The sequence below is a fragment of the Ranitomeya variabilis genome, chromosome 5 (genome assembly GCF_051348905.1).
Source record: "Ranitomeya variabilis isolate aRanVar5 chromosome 5, aRanVar5.hap1, whole genome shotgun sequence".
NCBI classification, from domain to species: domain Eukaryota; kingdom Metazoa; phylum Chordata; class Amphibia; order Anura; family Dendrobatidae; genus Ranitomeya; species Ranitomeya variabilis.
The window spans coordinates 345,284,140-345,298,177 of record NC_135236.1 but is presented as its reverse complement, the minus strand read 5'-3'; positions in this window follow the sequence as shown (position 1 = coordinate 345,298,177).

Below are 14,038 nucleotides of genomic sequence, written 5' to 3'. Positions count from 1 at the left end.
ATGTGATTTTCTGGATTTTATTTTTGACATTCTATCTCTCAATGTAAAAAAATGACCTACCCTTAAAATTATAGACTGTTCATGTCTTTGTCTGTGGCCAAACTTACAAAATCAGTAAGGGATCAATTATTTTCTCCACTGGACATATATAATGGTCAGATATGCAAATACAGATAGTCGTAGGACAAAAGGTTTAAGCAGAATATATGTCAATATTAGATCATGGATGCACTGGGCTGAAGTGGGCATGGGCAGCCAGCTGGGTCCTTGGTCCTTCACAGCATGTTACTTGACGTAACCCCCCTTTCAAAGTGGACCGCATGCATCAGAGAGAGAGACTATATGCCTTACACTAATTTTTATTCTCTTTGGGTTACTCCTCTCCTGCCTAATGGGCTGAACCTAAGTCCCCTCCCCTGGAGGTTTGTAGCTAAAAGTCACAAAACCTATGAAAGATCATAACTCCTTTCTAGACAGTTCTAGGGTGGCCGTTCTGGCGCTATCGGATCCGGCCGGGCTCCTGCTACTCACTAAGACCAAGAATGCCTTTGCTACCTGGCTTCGAGTAGCCGTTCTATGTATCTCCATACCCCTGGGTACTAGAACAGATTGAGACCCTGGAAGGTCCGGTCCAGAGATCACGAAAATGTAACCGGTATGTGTACTAACGATTGGCATGAAATTATATCTCCAATAATCTTCACAAACAGCATGCTAAAATGTTGCATATTAGGGCTAAAAGGTGGTAGGCTTATTTCACATGGCACACACCTGCTGACATGTTCCTTTTAAAGTGTGTACTGCATCTCTGCATGCTAGTTTCCAAAAAATATTTCTGATATACCTCTGTGTACCTCTGCAAACAAGTGATATACTGGAAATCTGGAAAGAAATTCCAAGTGTAGTACAATCCCGCAATTTTATGGGTTTTCATTTTTTTCAGTAAAATTCACCTGGCAATATTATTATCTAGGTCAGTATGATCACAGAGAAAACAAGCGTGTATAGTTTTTGTTCTTTTTAAGACGTGAAAAAAATTCTGAAATTTGTAAAAAGAAAAAAAAGTTTGCTTAAGACGTCATTTTCTGAGAGTTTTCAATTTTCGGGATATCAAACTATGTGAGGGCTCTTTTTTGGGCCCCAAGTACATGTTTTTATTAATATCATTTTAGGATAGATATGATCTTTTGTTTACCTAATATTACATTGAGTGTATATAAAGAGTCCACGGCACTCAAGGTTCCTTGGTGGTGCACAAGTAGGGTATCCAACCCGTATATAAACAATAAAGCACTTGGCACTCAGAGATTCATTTGCAAAAAACGTGAAGGTTTTGTTTATTTGTGCGACCAGTTCAAGAGTGTTTGAACGTTTTCGGTCATAAGACCTTCATCAGAAACATCTCTCATGAAACTGAAAAAATATGCAAACAACAATTACAAGATTGTAAAAGACATCTGATATACAAGTAATTGACAAATTTATACACAAAGGGAGAACAAGTCAGATTACAATGGATGTTTATACAAAAGAGATCAGCACATGATGAAAAAATTAGATAAATAAACAGTGACAACCGTGACGGTCAGGGATAATCCAGACTGGTGATCCGTGAGTCGTAGAATTCTCAGGCTAAGCTATAGGAAGCTGTGATCGTGGATAAGGATAACAAGCAGTTGTATAACCTTAATGTAGAGATAAACACAAATTGAGCTAATGCCCAGAAGGATACTGTGAGGGCAGTGCTGCAGGGTGTCTGACTGTGGCACTAGGAACACGAGTGCAGAGTGAACACCTACAATGAAAATGTGACATAGTGAATAAACAGAAATGAAGCGAGAAGAACAGGGAGAGCTCCAGCAATATATGTCCGCCCACCCTGTATAAGGGCACCACCATGTATATGGCACACACTCCATGAGGGTATGATATCCCCACATAGGGGTGCTGATAATGTAAAATGGCGATATTAGTTAAAGATCCCCAGTAGAAGAGTTTATGTAGGTTACCTGGAGGCAGGACAGTGCAATATATAGGCCTTGAGAGACCCAAATGCATGTATGAAAACACCTGGCAAAACCACCTAGATATGTATCCTCCAGGACCTCCGAGGTAATTATGAGCCTTATGTATATCACCATTTAGAGAACATATTCTCTGCTCGCCCTGCTTGTCATTATCTATAACATGGCCCTCATCATACCTTCTAGGTGGTTTTGCCAGGTGTTTTCATACATGCATTTGGGTCTCTCAAGGCCTATATATTGCGCTGTCCTGCCTCCAGGTAACCTACATAAACTCTTCTACTGGGGATCTTTAACTAATATCGCCATTTTACATTATCAGCACCCCTATGTGGGGATATCATACCCTCATGGAGTGTGTGCCATATACATGGTGGTGCCCTTATACAGGGTGGGCGGACATATATTGCTGGAGCTCTCCCTGTTCTTCTCGCTTCATTTCTGTTTATTCACTATGTCACATTTTCATTGTAGGTGTTCACTCTGCACTCGTGTTCCTAGTGCCACAGTCAGACACCCTGCAGCACTGCCCTCACAGTATCCTTCTGGGCATTAGCTCAATTTGTGTTTATCTCTACATTAAGGTTATACAACTGCTTGTTATCCTTATCCACGATCACAGCTTCTCTATAGCTTAGCCTGAGAATTCTACGACTCACGGATCACCAGTCTGGATTATCCCTGACCGTCACGGTTGTCACTGTTTATTTATCTAATTTTTTCATCATGTGCTGATCTCTTTTGTATAAACATCCATTGTAATCTGACTTGTTCTCCCTTTGTGTATAAATTTGTCAATTACTTGTATATCAGATGTCTTTTACAATCTTGTAATTGTTGTTTGCATATTTTTTCAGTTTCATGAGAGATGTTTCTGATGAAGGTCTTATGACCGAAAACGTTCAAACACTCTTGAACTGGTCGCACAAATAAACAAAACCTTCACGTTTTTTGCAAATGAATCTCTGAGTGCCAAGTGCTTTATTGATTACATTGAGTGTAGCCAGGGCCGTATTTAGAGTTTCTGCTGCCCTAGGCACTTTTAGTGCTGCCTCCCTCTTAGGTGAGTATGACACTATCGGCAGTGACTTTGGCAAGAATCGCTGATGTGAAAGTCACCTTTTGCAGCAGATCCGGCAGTTTTTCTGCATGTGCCGTGTAACGGATCACTTACAGCAACACTGCGTTTGGCCTCATTCATTCCCTATGGGATTTGCGGCACTTGCCATGATCTGGCAAATGCGGTACCATACCTCCCAACTTTTGAAGAAGGGAAGGAGGTATAAAGTTTGCGGCGCGCGTAGTGCGCTGCGGCAAATTTTAGGCCATGCCTCTGACCACACCCATCTCACAACTAGTCACACCCATATCCACATCCCAACCACAGCCATTTAGCACTGCTGATCACACTGTTTTATATACAATAATTATAAACAAAAAAATATGGTCACACAGTGCTCCATACTGTATAATGGCCACACATGATGCTCCATACTGTCTAATGGCCACACATGATGCTCCATAGTGTATAATGGCCACACATGATGCTCCATACTGTATAATGGCCACACACAGTTCTCCATACTGCATAATGGCCACACATGATGCTCAATACTATATAATGGCTACACATGATGCTCCATAGTGCATAATGGCCACACATGATGCTCCATAATGTATAATGGCCACACAGTGCTCCATACTGTATAATGGCCACACATAGTGCTCCATACTGTATAACAGCCACACACAGTTCTCCATACTATATAATGATCCCACATGATGCTCAATACTGTATAATGGCCACACATGATGCTCCATACTGTATAACGGCCACACATGATGCTCCATACTGTATAATGGCCATTGGCCACACATGATGCTCCATACTGTATAACGGCCACACATGATGCTCCATACTGTATAACGGCCACACATGATACTCAATACTGTATAATGACCCCCCCTGTATGCATGGCTCATATTCCCCCCGCTGTGTGCATGGCTCATATTCCCCCCACTGTATGCATGGCTCATATTCCCCCCCGTATTCTTGGCTCATATCCCCCTGTATGCATGGCTCATATTCCCCCCCTGTATGCATGGCTCATATTCCCCCTTATGCATGGCTCATATTCCCCCCTGTATGCATGGCTCTGGCTCATATTCTCTCCCTGTATGCATGGCTCATATTCTTCCCTGTATGCATGGCTCATATTCCCCCCCTGTATGCATGGCTCATATTCCCCCCCTGTATGCATGGCTCATCTCTCCACCCCCCCGCTCCCATCTTGCATGGCGTGGCTTACCGTCCTTCTTCATCCCCCCTCCCCTGTTCCCCCGTCCCTCATACCGCTCATTAAGGTCATGAATATGCACATATTCATGACCTTAATGAGCGGTACCAGCTGCAGATGCCAAGACCAGGCATCGCTGGAGCAGGGTGAGTATCGTCTTCAAGGAGGGAGGGTGGGAGGTGGACGGGTGGCCGGGGGGGCGTGGGGGGCACGGGGGGCAGGGGGGGCGGTCGGTCGGGAGGTGACCCAGGACTTATAAAAAAACAAACAAAAAAAAAACAAACCTTGCTCAGGTGCCACCCTTTGCATTGACCCACCCTAGGCACATGCCCTCAAGTGCCTAGTGGCAAATACAGCCCTGAGTGTAGTGATTTCAAATATGTGTAGTTTTTAAATTTTTTTATTCCTTAATTTTGAATAAGGAAAAAGCAAAACATTGCTGAATATAGCAAAAATCACAGTCTCCTATGAGTGCCGGCCACGGGTTGGCATTCTCAGGAGTACTATCATGACAGGAACATGGGTCTTCATCAGACCCCTGGGCATCATGCAACCCATTGGTGGTGTTGACAGACTGATAGCAGTATTTGTCAGGTTAACAGCCCTAGGCAGAGCTCTGCTACGCCCACAACTGTTAGAGGCAGATATGGGCTTAGCTTGCAAGCACGTATCAGTGTCAGGGAAACGGCATACAGTGTACACTGTAATGCATATGTTGTTTAGGTTAGGGGCTAACCATATTCATGTTACAAGTTCTGATTGCATGTGTCTCTGCTATTAACCATATCTCTGAAATTTCTGGACTGTATGCATGTTTATACAGTTCCTGTTTGTGTCTGCCCTCCAGAAGCATCCAGTGCTTCCAGCTTCACTAACCCATTGGCTGTCTTGCATACTCTGCTGTCTAGGTCCTCACTTGTTCACGTGCTGTCTTTTTCTGATGCATCATTGCTGATAGTACACGCTTCTCACATTGACCTATGGCTTAGAGGAGTATTCCACAACTCCAGTCTTTAAGAGCCACCAACAGATCATGTTTTCAGGAGTTTAGAGCAGACCTGCACAACATGTGGCCCACAGGCACGCCGAAGGATTTTGTGCAGCCAGCAGAGAACCGGTAGACTCTTGTCTACCTATCTTTAACTGTATTTGCATCTTTTAGAGGCGAAAACAGTTAAACATTTCGGCGCTGGGACAGGGGCAGAACAGAGGAGTGGTCATCAAATGTTTAACAATGTGATGAGGTCATCATGCTGTGACATCACACTGCTGCTGTCGCCGGCGCCACAGCGAGGAGGAGGCAAGGACGCACCAGAAAAAGTAAGCACTCCAGGAGGAGCCGAAGATTAAACATTATTTTTGAAGGAAGAGGAGGAGGGGGTTGCTGTACCTGTGGGGCCACATTATGGGTCAAAGGGGGAGAGGATTGTGAAGGAGGCACAGTATGCAGAGGAGTAAGGTGTGTGGGGGAATATTATGGAAAGGGGCGTAGTGAGGGGAATATAGAGGAGAGCAGTGTGGGAGGAATATGATGAAGAGGAGCTGTGTGGGAGAAATATGATGGAGAGGAGCTGTGTGGGATGGAATATGATGGATAGGAGCTGTGTGTGGGGGGAATATAGCAGACAGGCGCTGTGTGGGGGGAATATGGCAGAGAGGAGCTTTGTTAGGGAATATGTTGGAGAGGAGCAGTGTAGGGGAATATGATGTAGAGGAGCTATGTGGAGTGGAATATAATGGAGAGGAGCTGAGTGTGGGGGGAATATGGTGGAGGAGCAGTGTGGGAGTAATATATCAGAGAAGAGCTGTGTTGGGGGCATATGACAGAAAGGAACTGTGTGTGGGGGGAATATGGTGGAGAGGAGTTGTATGGAGGGGAATATGATGAAGTGGAGCTGTGTGGGGGGAATATGAGGGAGAGGAGCAGAGTGGGAGGAATATGATGGAGAGGAGTAGTGGGAGGGATATGACGGAGAGTGTTGTGAATTCCGTTCTGGAGCTCCCTCCTGTGGTTGCTAATGGTATTTTTGTGAGTTCTGCCCTTGGGCTCCCTCTGGTGGTTTCGAGTGGAACTGCTGCTCCTTTAGGTGGCTGTAGCAGCTGCCTTCACTAATCGCCTTGCCTGGGTTTGTTATTTAAACCTGCTCTGGGCTTTAGTTCATGCCAGCTGTCAATGTTCTTGGTTGGATTTGGTTCTCTCCTTGGATTTCTCATATGGCCTGTCCTTGTCAGCAAAAGATAAGTTTTTGCTAGTCCTTGTTTGTCCATTTGTTTTGGACTTTATTGCTCTGCAAATATGTCTCTTTTTGTCCAGCTTGTCACTATGTCATATTCAGGCTAGCTGGAAGCTCTGGGAAAGCAGATTTGCCCCACCACACCGTGAGTCGGTGTGGAGTTCATTTTTGTAAACTCTGCGTGGATTTTGTAGTTTTTAATACTGACCGCACAGTATCCTTTTCTCTCTGTCTATCAAGTTTAGTATTGGCCTCCTTTGCTGAAACCTGATTTCATTTCTGTGTACGTCATTTCCCTCTCCACTCACAGTTAATATTTGTGGGGGGCTATCTTTCCTTTTGGGGTTTTCTCTGAGGCAAGATAGCTTTCTATTTCCTTCTTTAGGGGTAGTTAGTTCTTAGGCTGTGAAGAGGTGTCTAGGGAGAGTCAGGAACATCCCACGGCTATTACTAGTGTTGTTGCTAGGATTAGGGACTGCGATCAGTAGAGATACCACCTTCTCAGAGCTCGTCCCATGTTGCGTTTTAGCCACCAGGTCATATCAGTGTGGCCTCTTAACCACCAGGTCATAACAGTACAGCTGGCCAACAATGTGTTAAATACATCTCAAAAGAGGGAAAAGAAAGTTGTGAGTCATTTTTTTTTCCTTTGTAGCTTGTTTTGTCTTTTTTCCCCTTAATCTCTGGGTGGTTCAGGATTTTGGTGCTGATATGGAGGTTCAGGGTCTGTCCTTGTGCGTGGATCAACTCGCTGCAAGGGTACAGAGTATCCAAGATTATGTTGTCCAGACTTTGGTATTAGAGCCTAGAATTCCTATTCCTGATTTATTTTCTGGGGATAGATCGAAACTTTTGAACTTTAAAAATAATTGCAGATTGTTTTTTGCTCTGAGACCCCGTTCCTCTGGTGACCCTATTCAGCAGGTGAAGATTGTTATTTCCTTGCTGCGTGGCGACCCGCAGGACTGGGCATTCTCCCTTGAGCCAGGAAATCCTGCATTGCTCAATATTGACGCATTTTTTCAAGCGCTCGCATTGCTGTATGACGAGCCTAATTCTGTGGATCTGGCAGAAAAAACTTTGCTGGCTCTGTGTCAGGGTCAGGAAGCAGCAGAAGTATACTGCCAGAAATTTAGAAAGTGGTCTGTGCTCACAAAATGGAATGAGTATGCCCTGGCAGCGATGTTCAGAAAGGGTCTTTCTGAAGCCCTTAAAGATGTTATGGTGGGGTTTCCCACGCCTGCTGGTCTGAATGAGTCAATGTCTTTGGCCATTCAGATTGATCGGCGCCTGCGTGAGTGCAAGGTGGTGCACCATATGGCACTGTCCTCTGAGCAGAGTCCTGAGCCTATGCAATGTGATAGGATTTTGACTAGAGCAGAAAGGCAGAAATTCAGACGTCAGAATGGCCTGTGTTTTTACTGTGGTGATTTTGCTCATGCTATTTCTGATTGCCCTAAGCGTATTAAGAGGGTCCCTAGGTCTGTTACCATTAGTACTGTACAGCCTAAATTTCTCTTGTCTGTTACCCTGATTTGCTCATTGTCGTCCTTTTCTGTTATGGCATTTGTGGATTCTGGCGCTGCCCTGAACTTAATGGACTTAGAATTTGCCAAGCGCTGTGGTTTTTCCTTGGAGCCTTTGCAGAGTCCTATTCCCTTAAGGGGAATTGATGCTACGCCATTGGCCAAGAATAAACCTCAGTACTGGACACAGTTAACCATGTACATGGCTCCAGCACATCAGGAAAATATTCGCTTTTTGGTGTTGCATAATTTGCATGATGTTGTTGTGCTGGGTTTTCCATGGTTACAGGTACATAATCCAGTGCTGGATTGGCGATCTATGTCTGTAACTGGTTGGGGTTGTCAGGGGATACATAGGGATATTCCTTTGATGTCCATTTCCTCGTCCCTTTCTTTTGAAGTTCCTGAGTTTTTGTCGGATTTCCAGGATATATTTGATGAGCCCAAGTCCAGTTCCCTGCCTCCTCTTAGGGACTGCGATTGTGCCATTAATTTGATTCCTGGCAGTAAGTTCCCTAAGGGCCGACTTTTCAATCTGTCTGTGCCAGAGCATGCCGCTATGCGGAGTTATGTAAAGGAATCCTTGGAGAAGGGGTATATTCGCCCATCTTCGTCACCGCTGAGAGCGGGATTTTTTTTTGTTTCCAAGAAGGATGGCTCCTTGAGACCCTGTATAGATTATCGCCTTCTCAATAAGATTACGGTCAAATTCCAGTACCCTTTACCTTTACTTTCTGATTTGTTTGCTCGGATTAAGGGTGCCAGTTGGTTTACTAAAATCGACCTTCGAGGGGCGTATAATCTCGTGCGTATTAAACAAGGTGATGAATGGAAAACAGCATTTAATACGCCCGAAGGCCACTTTGAATATCTTGTGATGCCATTCGGGCTCTCTAATGCTCCATCGGTATTTCAGTCCTTTATGCATGATATCTTCCGGAATTATCTGGATAAATTCATGATTGTGTATTTGGATGATATTTTGGTGTTTTCCGATGATTGGGAGTCTCATGTGAAGCAGGTTAGGATGGTATTTCAGGTCCTTCGTGCTAATGCGTTGTTTGTGAAGGGGTCTAAGTGCCTCTTTGGAGTTCAGAAGGTTTCTTTTTTGGGTTTCATTTTTTCTCCCTCGGCTATTGAAATGGACCCTGTTAAAGTCCAGGCCATTCATGATTGGACTCAACCCACATCTGTAAAGAGCCTTTAGAAATTTTTGGGCTTTGCTAATTTTTATCGCCGCTTTATTGCTAATTTTTCCAATGTGGTGAAGCGTCTGACCAATTTGATGAGGAAGGGCGCTGATGTGATGAATCGGTCCTCTGCGGCTGTTGAGGCCTTTCAGGAGCCTAAACGTCGTTTTACTTCTGCCTCTGTGTTGCGTCAGCCAGATGTTTCTCTCCCTTTTCAGGTTGAGGTTGATGCTTCTGAGATTGGGGCAGGGGCCGTTTTGTCTCAGAGAAATTCTGATGGCTCTTTGATGAAACCATGTGCTTTCTTCTCCAGAAAGTTTTCGCCTGCTGAGCGTAATTATGATGTCGGCAATCGGGAGTTGTTGGCTATGAAGTGGGCATTTGAGGAGTGGCGACATTGGCTTGAGTGAGCCAAGCATCGTGTGGTGGTCTTGACTGATCATAAGAATCTGATTTACCTCGAGTCTGCTAAGCGGTTGAATCCCAGACAAGCTCGGTGGTCTCTGTTTTTCTCCCGTTTTGATTTTGTGGTCTCGTATATTCCGGGATCTAAGAATGTAAAGGCTGATGCCCTTTCTAGGAGTTTTTTGCCTGATTCTCCGGGAGTTCTTGAGCCGGCTGGGATCCTCAAGGAGGGGGTGATTCTTTCTGCCATCTCTCCTGATTTGCGGCGGGTACTTCAGGAGTTTCAGGCTGATAAACCTGACCGCTGTCCAGTGGGGAAACTGTTTGTTCCTGATAGATGGACTAGCAGGGTAATTTCTGAGGTTCATTGTTCAGTGTTGGCTGGTCACCCTGGGATTTTTGGTACCAGAGATTTGGTGGCTAGGTCCTTTTGGTGGCCTTCCTTGTCGCGGGATGTGCGTTCGTTTGTGCAGTCCTGTGGGACCTGTGCTCGGGCTAAGCCTTGCTGTTCCCGTGCCAGTGGGTTGCTTTTGCCTTTGCCTATTCCTGAGAGGCCCTGGACGCATATTTCCATGGATTTTATTTCTGATCTTCCTGTTTCTTAGAAGATGTCTGTCATCTGGGTGGTTTGTGACCGGTTTTCTAAGATGGTCCATTTGGTACCGTTGCCTAAGTTGCCTTCCTCCTCTGATTTGGTTCCATTATTTTTTCAGCATGTGGTTCGTTTGCATGGTATTCCGGAGAATATTGTGTCTGACAGAGGTTCCCAGTTCGTTTCTAGGTTTTGGCGGTCCTTTTGTGCTGGAATGGGCATTGATTTGTCTTTTTCTTCAGCATTCCATCCTCAGACAAATGGCCAAACGGAGCGAACCAATCAGACCTTGGAAACCTATTTGAGATGCTTCGTGTCTGCTGATCAGGATGATTGGGTGACCTTTTTGCCGTTGGCCGAGTTTGCCCTTAATAATCGGGCTAGTTCGGCTACCTTGGTTTCGCCTTTCTTTTGTAACTTTGGTTTTCATCCTCGTTTTTCTTCGGGGCAGCTTGAGCCTTCTGACTGTCCTGGTGTGGATTCTGTGGTGGACAGGTTGCAGCAAATTTGGACTCATGTGGTGGACAATTTGATGTTGTCTCAGGAGAAGGCTCAACGTTTTGCTAACCGTCGTCGGTGTGTTGGTCCCCGGCTTCGTGTTGGGGATTTGGTCTGGTTGTCTGTTATGGACCTGGTGGTTAGGAGCACCCGAAATGACCTGATGGTTAAAACAGAAAACCTGGGACAAGCTCTGAGGAGGTGGTAACTCTACTGACCGCAATCCCTAGTCCTATCACACACACTAGAAATAGCCGTGGAGCGTACCTAACTCTCCCTAGACGCCTCTTCACAGCCTAAGAGCTAACTACCCCTAAAGATAGAAATAGCAGCCTACCTTGCCTCAGAGAAATTCACCAAAGAAAAGGTAGCCCCCCACAAATATTAACTGTGAGTTAAGAGGGAAGTAACAAACACAGGAATGAAACAGATTTTAGCAAAGGATGCCGAATCTTCTCTAGATAGACAGAGGATAGGAAAGGGAACTATGCGGTCAGTATTAAAATCTACAACAAACACCACTCAGAGTATGCAAAAAGACCTCCACACCGACTCACGGTGTGGAGGTGCAGCTCTGCACACCCAGAGCTTCCAGCTAGCAAGGAAATATCATAATAGCAAGCTGGACTAGAAACATAGCATGTACTGAAAAATATATTCAAAAACCGATGAACAGCAAATGACTAGCAAGGACTTAACTTCTGCTGGAGTAGACAGGTCATCTGAGAAATCCAAGAGAGATCTGAACCAGTACTGAGACATTGACAGCTGGCATGAACTAACGACCTGGGCAGAGTTAAATAGGGAAGCCAGCAGAAGCGATAAACGAGGGCAGCTGAGAAAGCCAACCTCAAAGATCAGCAGTTCCACTCAAAGCCACCAGAGGGTGTCCAAGGACAGAACTCACCAAAGTACCATTCACGACCACAGGAGGGAGCCCGAGAACGGAATTCACAACAGTACCCTCCCCTTGAGGAGGGGTCACCGAACCCTCACCAGAGCCCCCAGGCCAATCAGGACAAGCCAAATAAAAGGCACGAACCAAATCGGCAGCATGGACATCGGAGGCAACAACCCAGGAATTATCCTCCTGACCATAGCCCTTCCATTTAACCAGGTACTGAAGCTCGAAATACGAGAATCTAAAATCTTCTCCACCACATACTCCAACTCCCCCTCAACCAACACCGGAGCAGGAGGATCAACGGAAGGAACCATAGGCGCCACATATCTCTGCAACAACGACCTATGGAACACATTATGGATGGCAAAAGAAGTTGGAAGGACCAAACGAAACGACACAGGATTGATAATTTCTGAAATCTTATAAGGACCAATGAAACGAGGCTTGAACTTAGGAGAAGAAACCTTCATAGAAACATGACGAGAAGACAACCAAACCAAATCCCCAACACGAAGTCGGGGACCAACACAGCGACGGCGGTTAGCAAAACGTTGCGCCTTCTCCTGAGACGTCAAATTGTCCACCACGTGAGTCCAAATTTGTTGCAACCTGTCCACCACAGAATCCACACCAGGACAGTCAGAAGGCTCAACCTGCCCTGAAGAAAAACGAGGATGAAAACCAGAATTACAAAAAAAAGGCGAAACCAAAGTAGCAGAACTAGCCCGATTATTAAGGGCGAACTCGGCCAATGGCAAGAAGGTCACCCAATCATCCTGATCAGCAGAAACAAAGCATCTCAGATAGGTTTCCAAGGTCTGATTGGTTCGTTCGGTTTGGCCATTTGTCTGAGGATGGAACGCTGAAGAAAAAGACAAATCAATACCCATCTTAGCACAAAAGGACCGCCAAAACCTAGAAACAAATTGGGAACCTCTGTCCGACACAATGTTCCCTGGAATACCATGCAAATGAACCACATGCTGAAAAAATAATGGAACCAAATCAGAGGAGGAAGGCAACTTAGGCAAGGGTACCAAATGGACCATCTTAGAAAACCAATCACAAACCACCCAGATGACAGACATCCTTTGAGAGACAGGAAGATCAGAAATAAAATCCATGGAAATATGTGTCCAGGGCCTCTTTGGGACAGGCAAAGGCAAAAGCAACCCACTGGCACGAGAACAGCAAGGTTTGGCCCGAGCACAAGTCCCACAGGACTGCACAAAAGAACACACATCCCGTGACAAGGAAGGCCACCAAAAGGACCTGGCAACCAAATCTCTGGTACCAAAAATCCCAGGATGACCAGCCAACACTGAACAATGAACCTCAGAAATAACCCTACTAGTCCATCTATCAGGGACAAACAGTTTCTCCACAGGACAGCGGTCAGGTCTATCAGCCTGAAACTCCTGCAGCACCCGCCGCAAATCAGGGGAGATGGCAGACAAAATCACCCCCTCTTTAAGAATACCAGCCGGCTCAGAGACTCCCGGAGAATCAGGCAAAAAACTTCTAGAAAGGGCATCAGCCTTCACATTCTTAGATCCCGGAAGGTATGAGACCACAAAATCGAAACGGGAGAAAAACAGTGACCATCGAGCCTGTCTAGGGTTCAACCGCTTGGCGGACTCGAGGTAAGTCAGATTCTTGTGATCAGTCAGGACCACCACGCGATGTTTGGCTCCCTCAAGCCAATGTCGCCACTCCTCGAATGCCCACTTCATAGCCAACAACTCCCGATTGCCGACATCATAATTACGCTCAGCAGGCGAAAACTTTCTAGAAAAGAAAGCACACGGCTTCATCAAGGAGCCATCAGAACTTCTCTGAGACAAAACAGCCCCTGCCCCAATCTCAGAAGCATCAACCTCGACCTGAAAAGGGAGCAAAACATCTGGCTGACGCAACACAGGGGCCGAAGTAAAACAACGTTTAAGCTCCTGAAAAGCCTCAACGGCCGCAGGGGACCAATTCACCACATTAGCGCCTTTCTTCGTCAAATCAGTCAAAGGCTTAACCACACTAGAAAAATTAGCGATGAAGCAACGGTAAAAATTAGCAAAGCCCAGGAACTTCTGAAGACTCTTCACAGATGTAGGTTGAGTCCAATCATAAATGGCCTGAACTTTAACAGGATCCATCTCGATAGTAGAAGGGGAAAAAATGAAGCCCAAAAAGGAAACCTTCTGAACTCCAAAGAGGCATTTAGAGCCCTTCACAAACAACGCATTAGCATGAAGGACCTGGAACACCATCCTGACCTGCCTTACATGAGACTCCCAATCATCTGAAAAGACCAAACTATCATCCAAATATACGATCATGAACCTATCCAGATACTTCCAGAAGATGTCGTGCA